Source organism: Sander lucioperca, chromosome 16, assembly GCF_008315115.2.
Source record: "Sander lucioperca isolate FBNREF2018 chromosome 16, SLUC_FBN_1.2, whole genome shotgun sequence".
Taxonomy (NCBI): Eukaryota; Metazoa; Chordata; class Actinopteri; order Perciformes; family Percidae; genus Sander; species Sander lucioperca.
This window is the reverse complement of record NC_050188.1, coordinates 12,726,815-12,738,529: the sequence shown is the minus strand read 5'-3', so window position 1 is coordinate 12,738,529 and position 11,715 is coordinate 12,726,815.

Here is an 11,715-nt window from a genome sequence, read left to right as displayed (position 1 = left end):
AATTTAGCCTTCACTAAAAGGTCCTGTAGATTCCTATTTTTTCTGAATGCAGTAATGATCCTAAAATCCCTAAGCAGGTGAGACTGTTCAACCAAATGGTTAAAATTATTTCTGATCACTCTAACAAGCTGTACTGTAGCTGGAGATAAATAAAAATAAAGGTAGTTAAAGATAATGGGTTAGGGGGATTAGGGTTAGGGGTTATGGTTAGTTGGGTTTAGGTAAAGAAGAACGGGACAGTTGGGTATAGGTAAAGGGTTAGGGTTTGGGTTAGGGGTTATTGTTAGTTGGGTTTAATAAAAGAAGAATGGGACAGTTGGGTTTAGGTAAAGGGTCAGAGGGGTTAGGTTTAGGGGTTATGGTTAGTTGGGTTTAGGAAAAGAAGAATGGTACAGTTGGGTTTAGGAAACGTGACACGTGGCACACAAACCCCGGTCTCCTGGGTTAAATTCATGTGTTGTTTGACCCATCCACCACCACAACCATCCTCCCTATGCGGAATTTCGGCTTTTAATACTACTTGCTAGAGACACTGCCCAAGCGTCCGTATTATAAGTTCGGAGTGAGAATGGGTTGTCCAGGACACAAACTCTGGCCTGCACAGCTTGAAAGCCCTTGTTTTATGGGTTAGGGTTACTGTTTTTGTATTGTTTTGTAGCAGCATAGAAATAGGGTTGTATTGCTGCAGTTAATGGCGCCTGCTGACCACTAGGGCGGCAGTACATAAGTAGGCCTACTCCTTCTCGCACTCCCACTGATGCATCATTTCCGGGTTAGGTGTTTGTCTGTGCAGGTAATGCTCCGCGCCACTGCTGCGGCTACTGCTTTGTTTCGTTTTATTTATCATTGTGTCCTTATGTTTAAAGCCTGCGTGTTTTCACTGCAGAGTAGCGACTGAGTGCTCCGTGCTCCGTTTATTCCCTGGTTCTCTCGAGCGGTGGCAAGTTCCTCTCTCTCTCTCTGTGTTACACTAATGCTTGTGTGGTCACAGGTAGATGTCTGCTGCCGTATGGGACTTTCTCTCCTTCCCTCTCCCTGTGCAGGTTTGACTTTAAAAACAGGTATGCTACTTTAAATCTAGCCCCCAAAAGCCTTGATTAATGTAGCTTAGCCATGCTAATTTTATGTTTATTGACAGGGAACGCTCATCAGCTGGCCCGAAATCCACAGGTGGTGATTCACGTGACTCCACCACCAGCTGATTGGGGCCGCTGCAGCTTTGTCTGCTGTTGTGTCTCGGCTGCTTTGTCTCTGCTGCTAAATATACAGCTTTGTCTGCTGTTGTGTCTCGGCTGCTAACTATACAGCCTACTCTCTGCTGCTAAATATACAGCTTTGTCTCTGCCGCAAACTATACAGCGTGTCTCTACTGCTTGGTGGCGCTGTTGTTGCTGGCTTTTGGGCTACAGTTGGCTTGCATGGTGGACTGCCGACGCCACACTTTTAACCTGTTTATTTCTTAAATTTTAGCCGAATGACTGTGGAGTTAATCCCTTAGTTTGTATTACTTGTTTTGTTTTCTTTACTTTATTATTGTTTTGATTAAGTAAATTGTTATGTTAAGCTGATTTTGTGAATTATTTTCGGTCTTATGTTGTATGTTTTGCTGTACATTTTGGGGTTAATTATTTCTGTTGTAACCTCCTTTGTTTGTCCTTCTCAGTGGCTGCAGGCTGGTGGTGGTGTCCTTCCTTCTTGTGTGCCGTGCTTCCTTGGATTTGGTGATATCACTGTGTGTGACTGCCACGTGTCTGGGTGAACCTTTTTTTTCTTTAATTTAGTTTTATTAATTCTCCTTCCCCTTCACCGGCTCTTTCCACCTGTAGGCCTCAGCCCCTGATTAGGCTCCTTTTCTTATTTGGGATGAATGCTAATTTTTATTATAATATATACATATTTTATTAAATAAAGTATTTTTGTAAACTGGGAACCACGTCTCTTGCCTGTCGAGTGGAACGAACCTGTTTTTTTGATCAGTGTAAAATAATTCTTGGGTGCAATTCCCAAGGTGGCGTTGTCGAGCAACCTAAGATTCACATTGAGAGCCTCCACGCCACCAGTTTGTTGTGTTTTTTATTGGCTCAGTATACAGACACTTATTGCACAGAAAGTGTTTTTAATATTCAGTGCTCGTAAAAAAGTCTTACAGTTTTCTTATTGTTCTTATTGAGAATAAATGTCATTATTGGCTTTCCTACAAGTTCAAATCTGCTTTTCACATGTAATTCCACACTATAGTCTCTACTGACTCATCTTTGTGATGCAGTATTAAGAGTGACAAAGTCTACGTATTAGGGAGGGTCAAACAAACACAGGACTTGACCCAGGAGGCCGCCGTTTGTGTCCTGTGTGAAACCAAAAGTCAATATTTTCTCATTGACTACTTAACGTATTTACAGAACCTAATTGATGTAACGAAACATACTTATTTTAACCCAAACCCTGATCTCTTACTAAACATAACCAAGTATTTTTGTTTGAATTCACAAAAACACTGACGACATTGGGAATGAGAACAGTAGTATAGTAGTATAGTTAAATGTCCTTAAAAGTGACGTGCTATTTACTGTATATGCCTTCCCATGAGATCACATTGCTATTATCCTGTCTCCTGAGAAGAACAATTTGCTCAAAATCTAATTATTGTTATTTTTAGATTGTTTGTTGTCTGATATTCGTGTGGCAGTTAACATCCACATCATGAGTAATGCCAGATAATTTGACATAAAGGCTAAAAATACGTGTAAGAGCCTGTCAAATCTTTGTGTTGGTCTTTTGTATAAATGCAATGGAACATTTATAAATTGAATGGAACATTCATACAAGAGACCAACACAAAGATTTGATTTGTCTGCAGCGCAGTGTGCTCTGATGCAGGCATTCATTTCTACCTGTGATGATGATGATAAAGATTCCTATAATTACAGGGGACACCCGAGGTGTGTTGGTATGTTCCAAAATAATTTGTGTATGTGCAGGTGTAATTGTGTCTCAGTCTTGTGCAGTGGGGGAGGAATTACTATTGTTCATCATTGACCCGTCTGAAGTCAGAAGGATTAAAGACATGGTCGGACTAAAGTAAAGATTACTTTGAGTTAAGGTTTGTTGTTGCACTTTATTAAATATGATGCTATTGTAGGGCCATAGTTGCTGTTTTCTACACTGCACTGGTACGTGTCCATATACGTGTTGTTTTCACCGAAGGGATCGCTCCGCTTCCCAGCATTGCACACTAGTGGGCTTGCTAAGTTTCTCTTCACTGACCATTGATAAGCAAAGAAAACAGGCTACACCCTCCTACAACCACGATGGCTGCAGCTGATTGGACGAACGCGTCACGTGGGGCTGTCTGCTCCCGAATTTCAAAACCGACCATAATGGTGACTCGTTTTATTTATTTATTTTTTATATTGTTTTTTTTGGCATTTTAGGCTTTTATTTTTATAGGACAGCCGGAGACATGAAAGGGGAGAGAGAGAGAGGGGGAATGACATACAGCAAAGGGCCGTTGTTCGCAGTCAAACCCGCGGCTGCTGCGTCGAGGAGTGAACCTCTATATATGGGCATGCGCTCTACCAGGTGAGCTACCCAGGTGTGGGGCGGCTCGTTTGGAATACAATCTCTCATTTAATAAAAATAGTTCACCGAAACTTGTTTTTTGAAAACAACATCAACAACAACAACATTTTAAGCGAGAAATAGGCTAAGCAGTTGCTGAATCTGTCTTTATTTCAGATCACCTACTAGAATGCATTGCTCCCATAGAAATGAATGGGAAGTGTGGAAATTACCCTGACAGTGGACACACACCATAACTTTGATTCTTGTATTTTATTAAATAAAAACTTGAAATCAATTGCTTGGAGAAGATGTAATGTTTAAACTATGGAGCTGTACTCAATAAATCTTTTTTGGAGCATCAATTCAGTGCACTCTTATGTATAATTGTTGATTGAAATGTTGCATAATTCAGTGGTTTTCATACTACAAGTCATTTCTTCTTTTGGAAAGCTGGAAACATTTCATGCCTCTTCTGTCTCAATGCAGATACATTTAAGATTCCACAATCATTAATGTGGTGTGTATAATATAGATATATTTTAAGTTTCTCTTTCTTTCCTTTTCAGTGTTTTCAGAGGATGTCAGGTCCCTTCTCAAAACAAACTTTCATTGGATAGCCTTTTCTGATTTTATTTTAGCCTGAACCGCCTTTGAACTTTTATTTATTTTTTTTTTTTTTAAATGTTTTTTACCATTACACTGTACACTCTAAAAAGTAATACCTTTTTCTCATAAAAAAGTGAGGTAAGTGGTTGTATTGGGTGTTTTGAGTTGTGTTTACTTCAAGGCTTTTTAAGTAAGCAATATTTTTCTATACACCTTATATTCTTCATGTGTTTTTGTTTTAAAAAACCTGATGTTTTCATGACTGATCTGTTTTAGTTTGCTGTTTTGTGAAGTACTTTGTAATGTGGATTTCGAAAAGTGCTCTATAAAGATTATTATTATTATAAATTTAAAGGGGACTGTACAAACTATTTACTGTAAAAAGGGTTAGTGTAGTGTGTGTGTGTATGCATGTGTGCATGTCTGTGTGTGTCTCTCTGTGTGTCTGTGTGTCTGTCTGTCTGTCTGTCTGTCTGTCTGTGTGTGTGTGTGTGTGTGTGTGTGTGTGTGTGTGTGTGTGTGTGTGTGTGTGTGTGGGCTTCAGCCTACACCGTTATGGCATAAATAAGCATAAACTTACTCTGGTTTTAGGATGTGGGAATGATTGAGCCCATGATCATTTTATTGATGCACATCTTTTTATTATTGTAAATTAGGTGTAAATGTGTTTCTCAAATTGTATATCCTGTATATATTGTATAAGCCCTCCAATACTCACAATTTGCACCGCTGTACATACTGTCCAGTTATTTATTCTGTATTACCATAGTCATAGTCTGTTCATAGCCTGTACATAGCTGTAGTAATAGACACTCATATAGACACATATCTATAAACTTATATATCATTCATACCTTGCACTCTGTATATACTGTAGCATATGCTATTTAATCATACTGTAGCTCATGTTATTTAATTTTATTTAATCAATGTTAAAGCACTTCTGGTTGCTCTGTACTTGTGACATGTGCATTGACAATAGAGTTGAATCTAATCTATTCTAAAATATCCTAATGTTTTGTCCTTCACTTGCATTGGATTTTTTTATTGTTCTACCTATACCTGCCCAGGGACGATACGGGGACGGAAGCTAGCAATTGTGCTACAACCTGGTGCAATGCAGCTCTCCTTGTTCACATACAAGGTTAATGTTTGATTGTGCATTGTCCCAGGGGTGATTCCAGGGGATTTGATCAGAATACAGCATAGAAAATCTGCTTAGAAATATAAGAAATATTACATAGGATGGAACAGCACAATGCAATTTGGCTTAATAAAACACATCACATTCATTCACTTGTTTCTATTTTCACGAATTGTATATCCAAATACAATACACATTTTCTATGGGCTCTTAAGGCAAACATTTGGATAATCATTATGGAAACATTAATTGGTCATGTGACAAGGGCTGGGAAGATTTTTTTTCACAGAACCATATAAAAATAAAGTGCAATACACTTACAATAAACTTGCCTTAAACTTAAACACAGAAAACCTTGCTGTACACAGTTTTCAGATAATAGGAAACCGAACAGAAATAAAGTGCAAAACGCAATTTATATCTTATATGACACCTGCCTTTGGTGTGGGAGACCCAGGTTCGATTCCCACTGCGATACATCAACCAATGTGTCCCTGAGCAAGACACTTAACCCATAGTTGCTCCAGAGTCGTGCGACCTCTGACATATATAGCAATTGTAAGTCACTTTGGATAAAAGCGTCAGCTAAATGACATGTAATGTAAAGCAATATGTTTCTACTTCTAAACCGGCCTCAAAATTTGTGTCTGCGGGCCGATTGGAACGCCTCCGTGATTTATTTTGTCCACTGGAGCTCCTGAAAGTGTCTGCATGTGGGCGGATGTCGTCTACATATGGCCAATTGACTACAATAGAAAAAAAAGGCACAGCGAACAACACAAAGTGCAGTCGTCGTAGGGCAATGAATATGCAGGGTGTGTTGAGTCACACGGTTTACCTTTAGAAGGAATGGAGGTGCAAGTTTAGGCATGTTCCTCAACCCACACTCAGTAGTACTGCATTGTTATGCCACTAATTTGCGCTGGCTGTCACTGGCTTGAAATGCTGTAACCATTGTATTAAAGGGTTCACGCAATAGAAATGAAACATAACATTTGGAAGGAAAAATGAACTCGTCAGCTACCGTCTGTGTCAGCATCGAGGCTGGACGGACCCCCGAGGGCCCCAAGAACCCCCCAAGTTTTACTGAATGTCAACTGTTTGCATGTATGATAATATCACTGTAAACCTTTGATGTAAATGTACAGCTAAAATCTCACAGCATCTTACTGTTTTAATGTTAAACAGGATCATACTGTAAATGACAGATCATTCTGGGAGAAAATAATGATATTACAGCACTATCTGCCAATGTTGCAGATTACAGGTATTTACTGTTAATACCAATGCATCTTGGGAAAATAAAGGAAAAGGCGGGAAATTACAGTGCAGCCAGTATATTACGTCTTAAACACAGTTCTCTCTTGACGGGTGATTTATTTTTCCTGTGAAACTTCAAGGGCCGAATTCTAGCAGTTGCATTTGCTATTTAAATGACGTGGGCACTGGACGGTCTTAAAATAGCAAAGACACTTGCGTCTGGTGCTGCACCAGGTGCAAGATAGGGCCCCATGTGAGAAAAGTCCACTTGCGCCTCATTAACGTAGATTCAACTCTCATAACAAGTGAAAAGAAAATGTGAGTTCAAGGTGTGGCTTCTGTGACCACACGTGCCTACATAAAATAAATTTCATTCATTTACATGAGCTCACATTTAATGATGTATAATCTATCACACGTGGTTTGTCGAAGGTATAAAATGACTCAATGTAGTGATTGTTTCTTCTTGGGGATGAAGTTTGAAGCCTGTATTACCTTGATGTCTCTCTCTCTCTCTCTGTCTCTGTCTCTGTCTCTCCTACAGCGCCACCTGGTGACAACTTGTACAATAAGTGACCACAGGTATAATCATTGTACTCCCAATGCCTGCTCGACTTAACTAAATGTCTGTGATAGTTCAAATTAATTTTATTTCAATAGTTGCAGGTGTGCCCACGTGAGAGCATGACTTGTTTTACCTTGCCTCTAGGGGCAACCACTACAAACAAAACTGGTGACCTCAATCAGTCCTAACAGGAGTTGGCGTTAAAACTAATCTTTTAACTAATCCATGGGGCGGAGTTCGCTTCCCGGGGAAAACTAAAGACTTTTACCCAGGAAATGTGTGTTCCTTGGGAGTGTTTTGATCCAAACCACCGTCTAGTCGCTTTGGTGACTGAACTTAACTGTCGTAACTGTCGTTGCTGCATGACGCTCACTTGTTGTCACCGAAACTTAACCGTACTGTCCGACTGGCATCTCGCGGTGCCCTGTAACTGGCTCAAAGCCCCCTAATCTTGGGTAATTTAACTACCAACTGCAGCTGATACGACGGAGCTCTGTGGCAGCTAAACACAGGTAGCAACTGCCGCTTGGAATCACGGAGCCTAGTAGCCGGCCTCTGTAGCCGGCATCACGTGACCAGCCAACAGTCACCTTGTTTCGTAGAATACAGGCATGGATTGACCATCGGGAGCACCAGGAGATTTCCCGCCGGGCAGGTCTTTTTGTGTGGGCTGCATGTGCTGTCAAAAGCTTGGCCCACAGAGAAGAGAGATCATATAATTGGCCCACTTGTGTGTATCTCATCAATGTTAATATGTTTAGCTGTAGCTTTTCTCCGTAAATTGCTTTAAAGGTTGCTTTGAAAGTCTTTATGAAAACTATAAAAAAAAACGTAATACTACATAAGCTTTTGGATTTAAACCCAAGAGGAATTTAGAAAACTACGAATTACATGTAGTAGACAGGATGGATGTAATCTGGACATTTGAAATGAATGACGAAACAATAGTGTAAATGGCAGCTACAGCCGGGCCGAGACTGATCATATTGAAAAAGACCTTTGACTCTTAAGAATTGTTCTCCCAAGTCTTTGCGATCCGTGGAAACAGAAATGAACACTTAACTAACAGTTTTCCCAGAAAAGTTCATCAGTTTTATTTTTTTATAAAAAAGTTAGTTGTGCCATTTCCAATACACTCCAAAACTTCAAATGCTTCAGATTTTTACGAATCTTTGAGTTAACATGTACTAAACATGAGCTGAATTTGCACCGCAGCGCCGCCACGCCTTGACGCTCATGACAAGAAGTAGCCTACATGCTAACACTGCTGCAGTGAGGGCTAAACCAAATCCTTCTTGTCGGTTATTGGCTGGGACTCTGTTTGTTATGGTTCCTGGTGCAGGTTGGCGCAGTTTGTTTTTGTTGCGGTTTGTGGATCCTGGGCTGTCTACAGAGACCGCGTTTTTTTACAGGGTGTTCAGGGGACAGGCAGCTAGCGGATAGTGAGGAGATGTTTGCTGTATGTGACAAAAAAATGTTGTAGCCTAAAAAACGCGTGACATCGCTTAGAGCACCTTTAACGCCCACCGATCCACCCCGACCTCCAACACGGCCAGCTGCGTTCTTATACAGCAGCAGTCAATGTGGTGCATTCTGCAAGAAAAACGTATAACTCATACGAATTATAGTGCTTAACTTTTCGTAGCTTTTTGAACGAATGGTTCATGAGAACAGGCTGTAATATTCCTTCCAACCATCTGCATGGCTGAAAAATTGCCCCTTACTCTTCTTACTTTTTTTTTTCATCTCAAAGTTCTCCAGAAGGCCTCATTTACATGTTAAAATGGTAAAACATTTGTTATTGGAGCCCCTAAACAACGCTTATTGAGGTTTGGTTTTGGAGTTTGCCAGCCTGATTGTAAAAGCAGATCTACATCAACACTTAAGGTCCACCTCTTCCTCTTACTATTTTAAGATAAAGATCTACTATCACTGAACAAGGAAGGGTTCCGAGATTTCAGACCTGCAAAGGCTGCAGACTAGTAATCATACACTATTTCCTGCATCCGCACTGAATGTGAATCATAACTGGCCCAACCAGGAAATAATAATAATCAAATACTCATCTTTTAGCAATTCATTCTAATTAAATATATATATATATAATATAATCATCATATCCATGTAATTTATTGGATATCTTTTTTAAACTTTAGGCTACCACCAGTTTTTGGTAATCATACTTCCCAGCATGCACTGTATTTAGGGTAAACCCTTCTTTCCTCTAGTTTAAATAAACACATTCCATGTGTATGTGTGTGTGTGTGTGTGTGTGTGTGTGTGTGTGTGTGTGTGTGTGTGTGCGCGTGAGTACGTGTATTCGTGTGCATATGTGTGCGTACATGCGTGCATATGTTTGTTCGTGTGCATGTGTGTGTGTTGCACACCCCACAAAAAGTGACCACACTCTAAAAAAATATCTGTGTATTGTTGAAGAATAATAGTGTGTAAGAATAAAATGTCCTGTAGCCTGGGATGGCCTCGCTCTCTCCTCGTGTCTTGTCTCTCTGTCTAATGCCCGACATTCTTGAGTGAGAAATGTTGCCCAATGCCAGATTATCGTCAACATATAATCTGAGGAAAATAGATATTTCAGACACGTGCTTAGAGAGAGAGGAGAGAGAGGAGGAGTCCAGCAATTGACTATGAAAGTGCCATTAATAAACTAGAGGCTCGGATTAACACGATAACCAAGAGAGCAGAAGCAGCTATTGCATACATGACAAAGACACCGAACATAAGCCCACGGCCAACTGTAGTTTATTGCAGGGTCCTCGGTACAGACTGGGAGGATGAAACCATGGACACAGGCTGACCCCTATGGCACCCCTGAGAGTAAGGAACTGGACAGCTTGATAAAGAAAGAACTAAAAGATGAGCATGTGATGAAATAGTTTGAATTAGGATAATAGGAGTTCCTATTGATAATTACTATTGTTGCTACAGAGATCATATCTCTGAGGCGTTATGTGCACAGTGTGTATGATATGTTGGAGGATTGTAAAGGACTTAAATTTAACAACAGTTACTTTCACTCAGAAGTCACATTGACCATGAACCTACTGCTTGCCTTTATCTGAGCGATATTTAAATGATAGTTTTCCTATAAATGGAGTAAAATATGCTTTTTCCAAATACCAAAAGCTGATGAAGATTGTGAAAGTACAAAAGTGAAATGCAAAAAATACAGTTGATTAGAAGTTGTAAAAGTTGCCACATGGGACAAAATTTATGTCAAATCAGCAAATGGGATAGTTCACGGGGAGAAATTGTCCATACCGGTTACAGTGTCGATGCACAAACTTTACAGATGTTGCAACACACCACGTGTCATTGGCAAAATCTAAACAGGGTACGCAGAAGGAATCGGGAAGGTTTTTGACAGCTTACAAACAGACTGGAGATTGGATACCACTGAGGAATAGCATTCCGTGGCCATAAAGAAAAGCGAGAGATTAAAAATGCTTATTACAAATTATTGATTGTAAGTCTCCAACCACCTTTTTGCAAATAATGTCTGCTAACCTTGCCAAATTTGAACCTCATAAGAGAAAGACATAAGGTCAGTGAGAATAAATAGAAAAAAAACAAGTGTGGCTATATTGCAAGCATCAAAACCCAGAACAAAAAGACAAATTATGTCATTTTTAGGAATAACTAATTTTGATTTCGAAGACAAAAGAGTCAGTGGCAGAGTTTTGTAAAATGCTTTTAGATATTATTGTGATCTGACATATTTTAGTTAAGACAAATAAGAACATAGTGTAAGAAAACTGCCAAAACAGCTTTGTTGTATGTTTGTCTTGTTACATAATACACAGGTTGATCATTAAAACGGGTGTGAGAATAAACGCTAATAACCTTAATTCAAGTCTCAACTGGTTATTTTTAGGTTGTTTCTATTGGACATTTCGTACCGATCTATGTTTTATTTTTAACAGAACGACTTGACAGTAAACAGATAAAATTACTGTATATGATCTTTTCAATGAACAAGGAAGCATTCTGAGTGTTCAGACCTGCAATCTTCCCTGTGTCTAAATGTATCGTTTGCATTCCATGTGTGCATGTGCGTGTGTGTGTGTGCATATGTGTGTGTGTGTGCATGTGTGTGTGTACGTGTATTTGTGTGTGTGTGTGTGTGTGTGTGTGTGTGTGTGTGCGTGAGATGCCCCCACCCTGACCTCCACACCCTACAAAAAGTAATCACACACATAACCTTGCTACCTTATAATGGTCTAAAGTGACATGACTTATCATTTATGTGTTGATACTGTCAGCGGTGGGTGGTTTGGAAAAGCAGCTGATTGGTTTCTGAAACAATTTTTGATTGAGCTTGGCCCAAAGAGTCTGTAGTAAGATTAAAGTCATTCTCAAGTGGCTAAGAAATTCTATTTTTATATACATCAAGAATCTGCGGAGGTGGTGTGCCCTACAGAGGTTAGGCGCTGATGGAAATGTGTAAACAAGACATTTAAAAACTTTCCGAGTTGGCATCACAAAGTTTCAAATTACCACCACTGAAGTACAAAGTTTGTTGTCTTGTTTCTTTATTTTTCTTCATCTTGGCTCACTGATG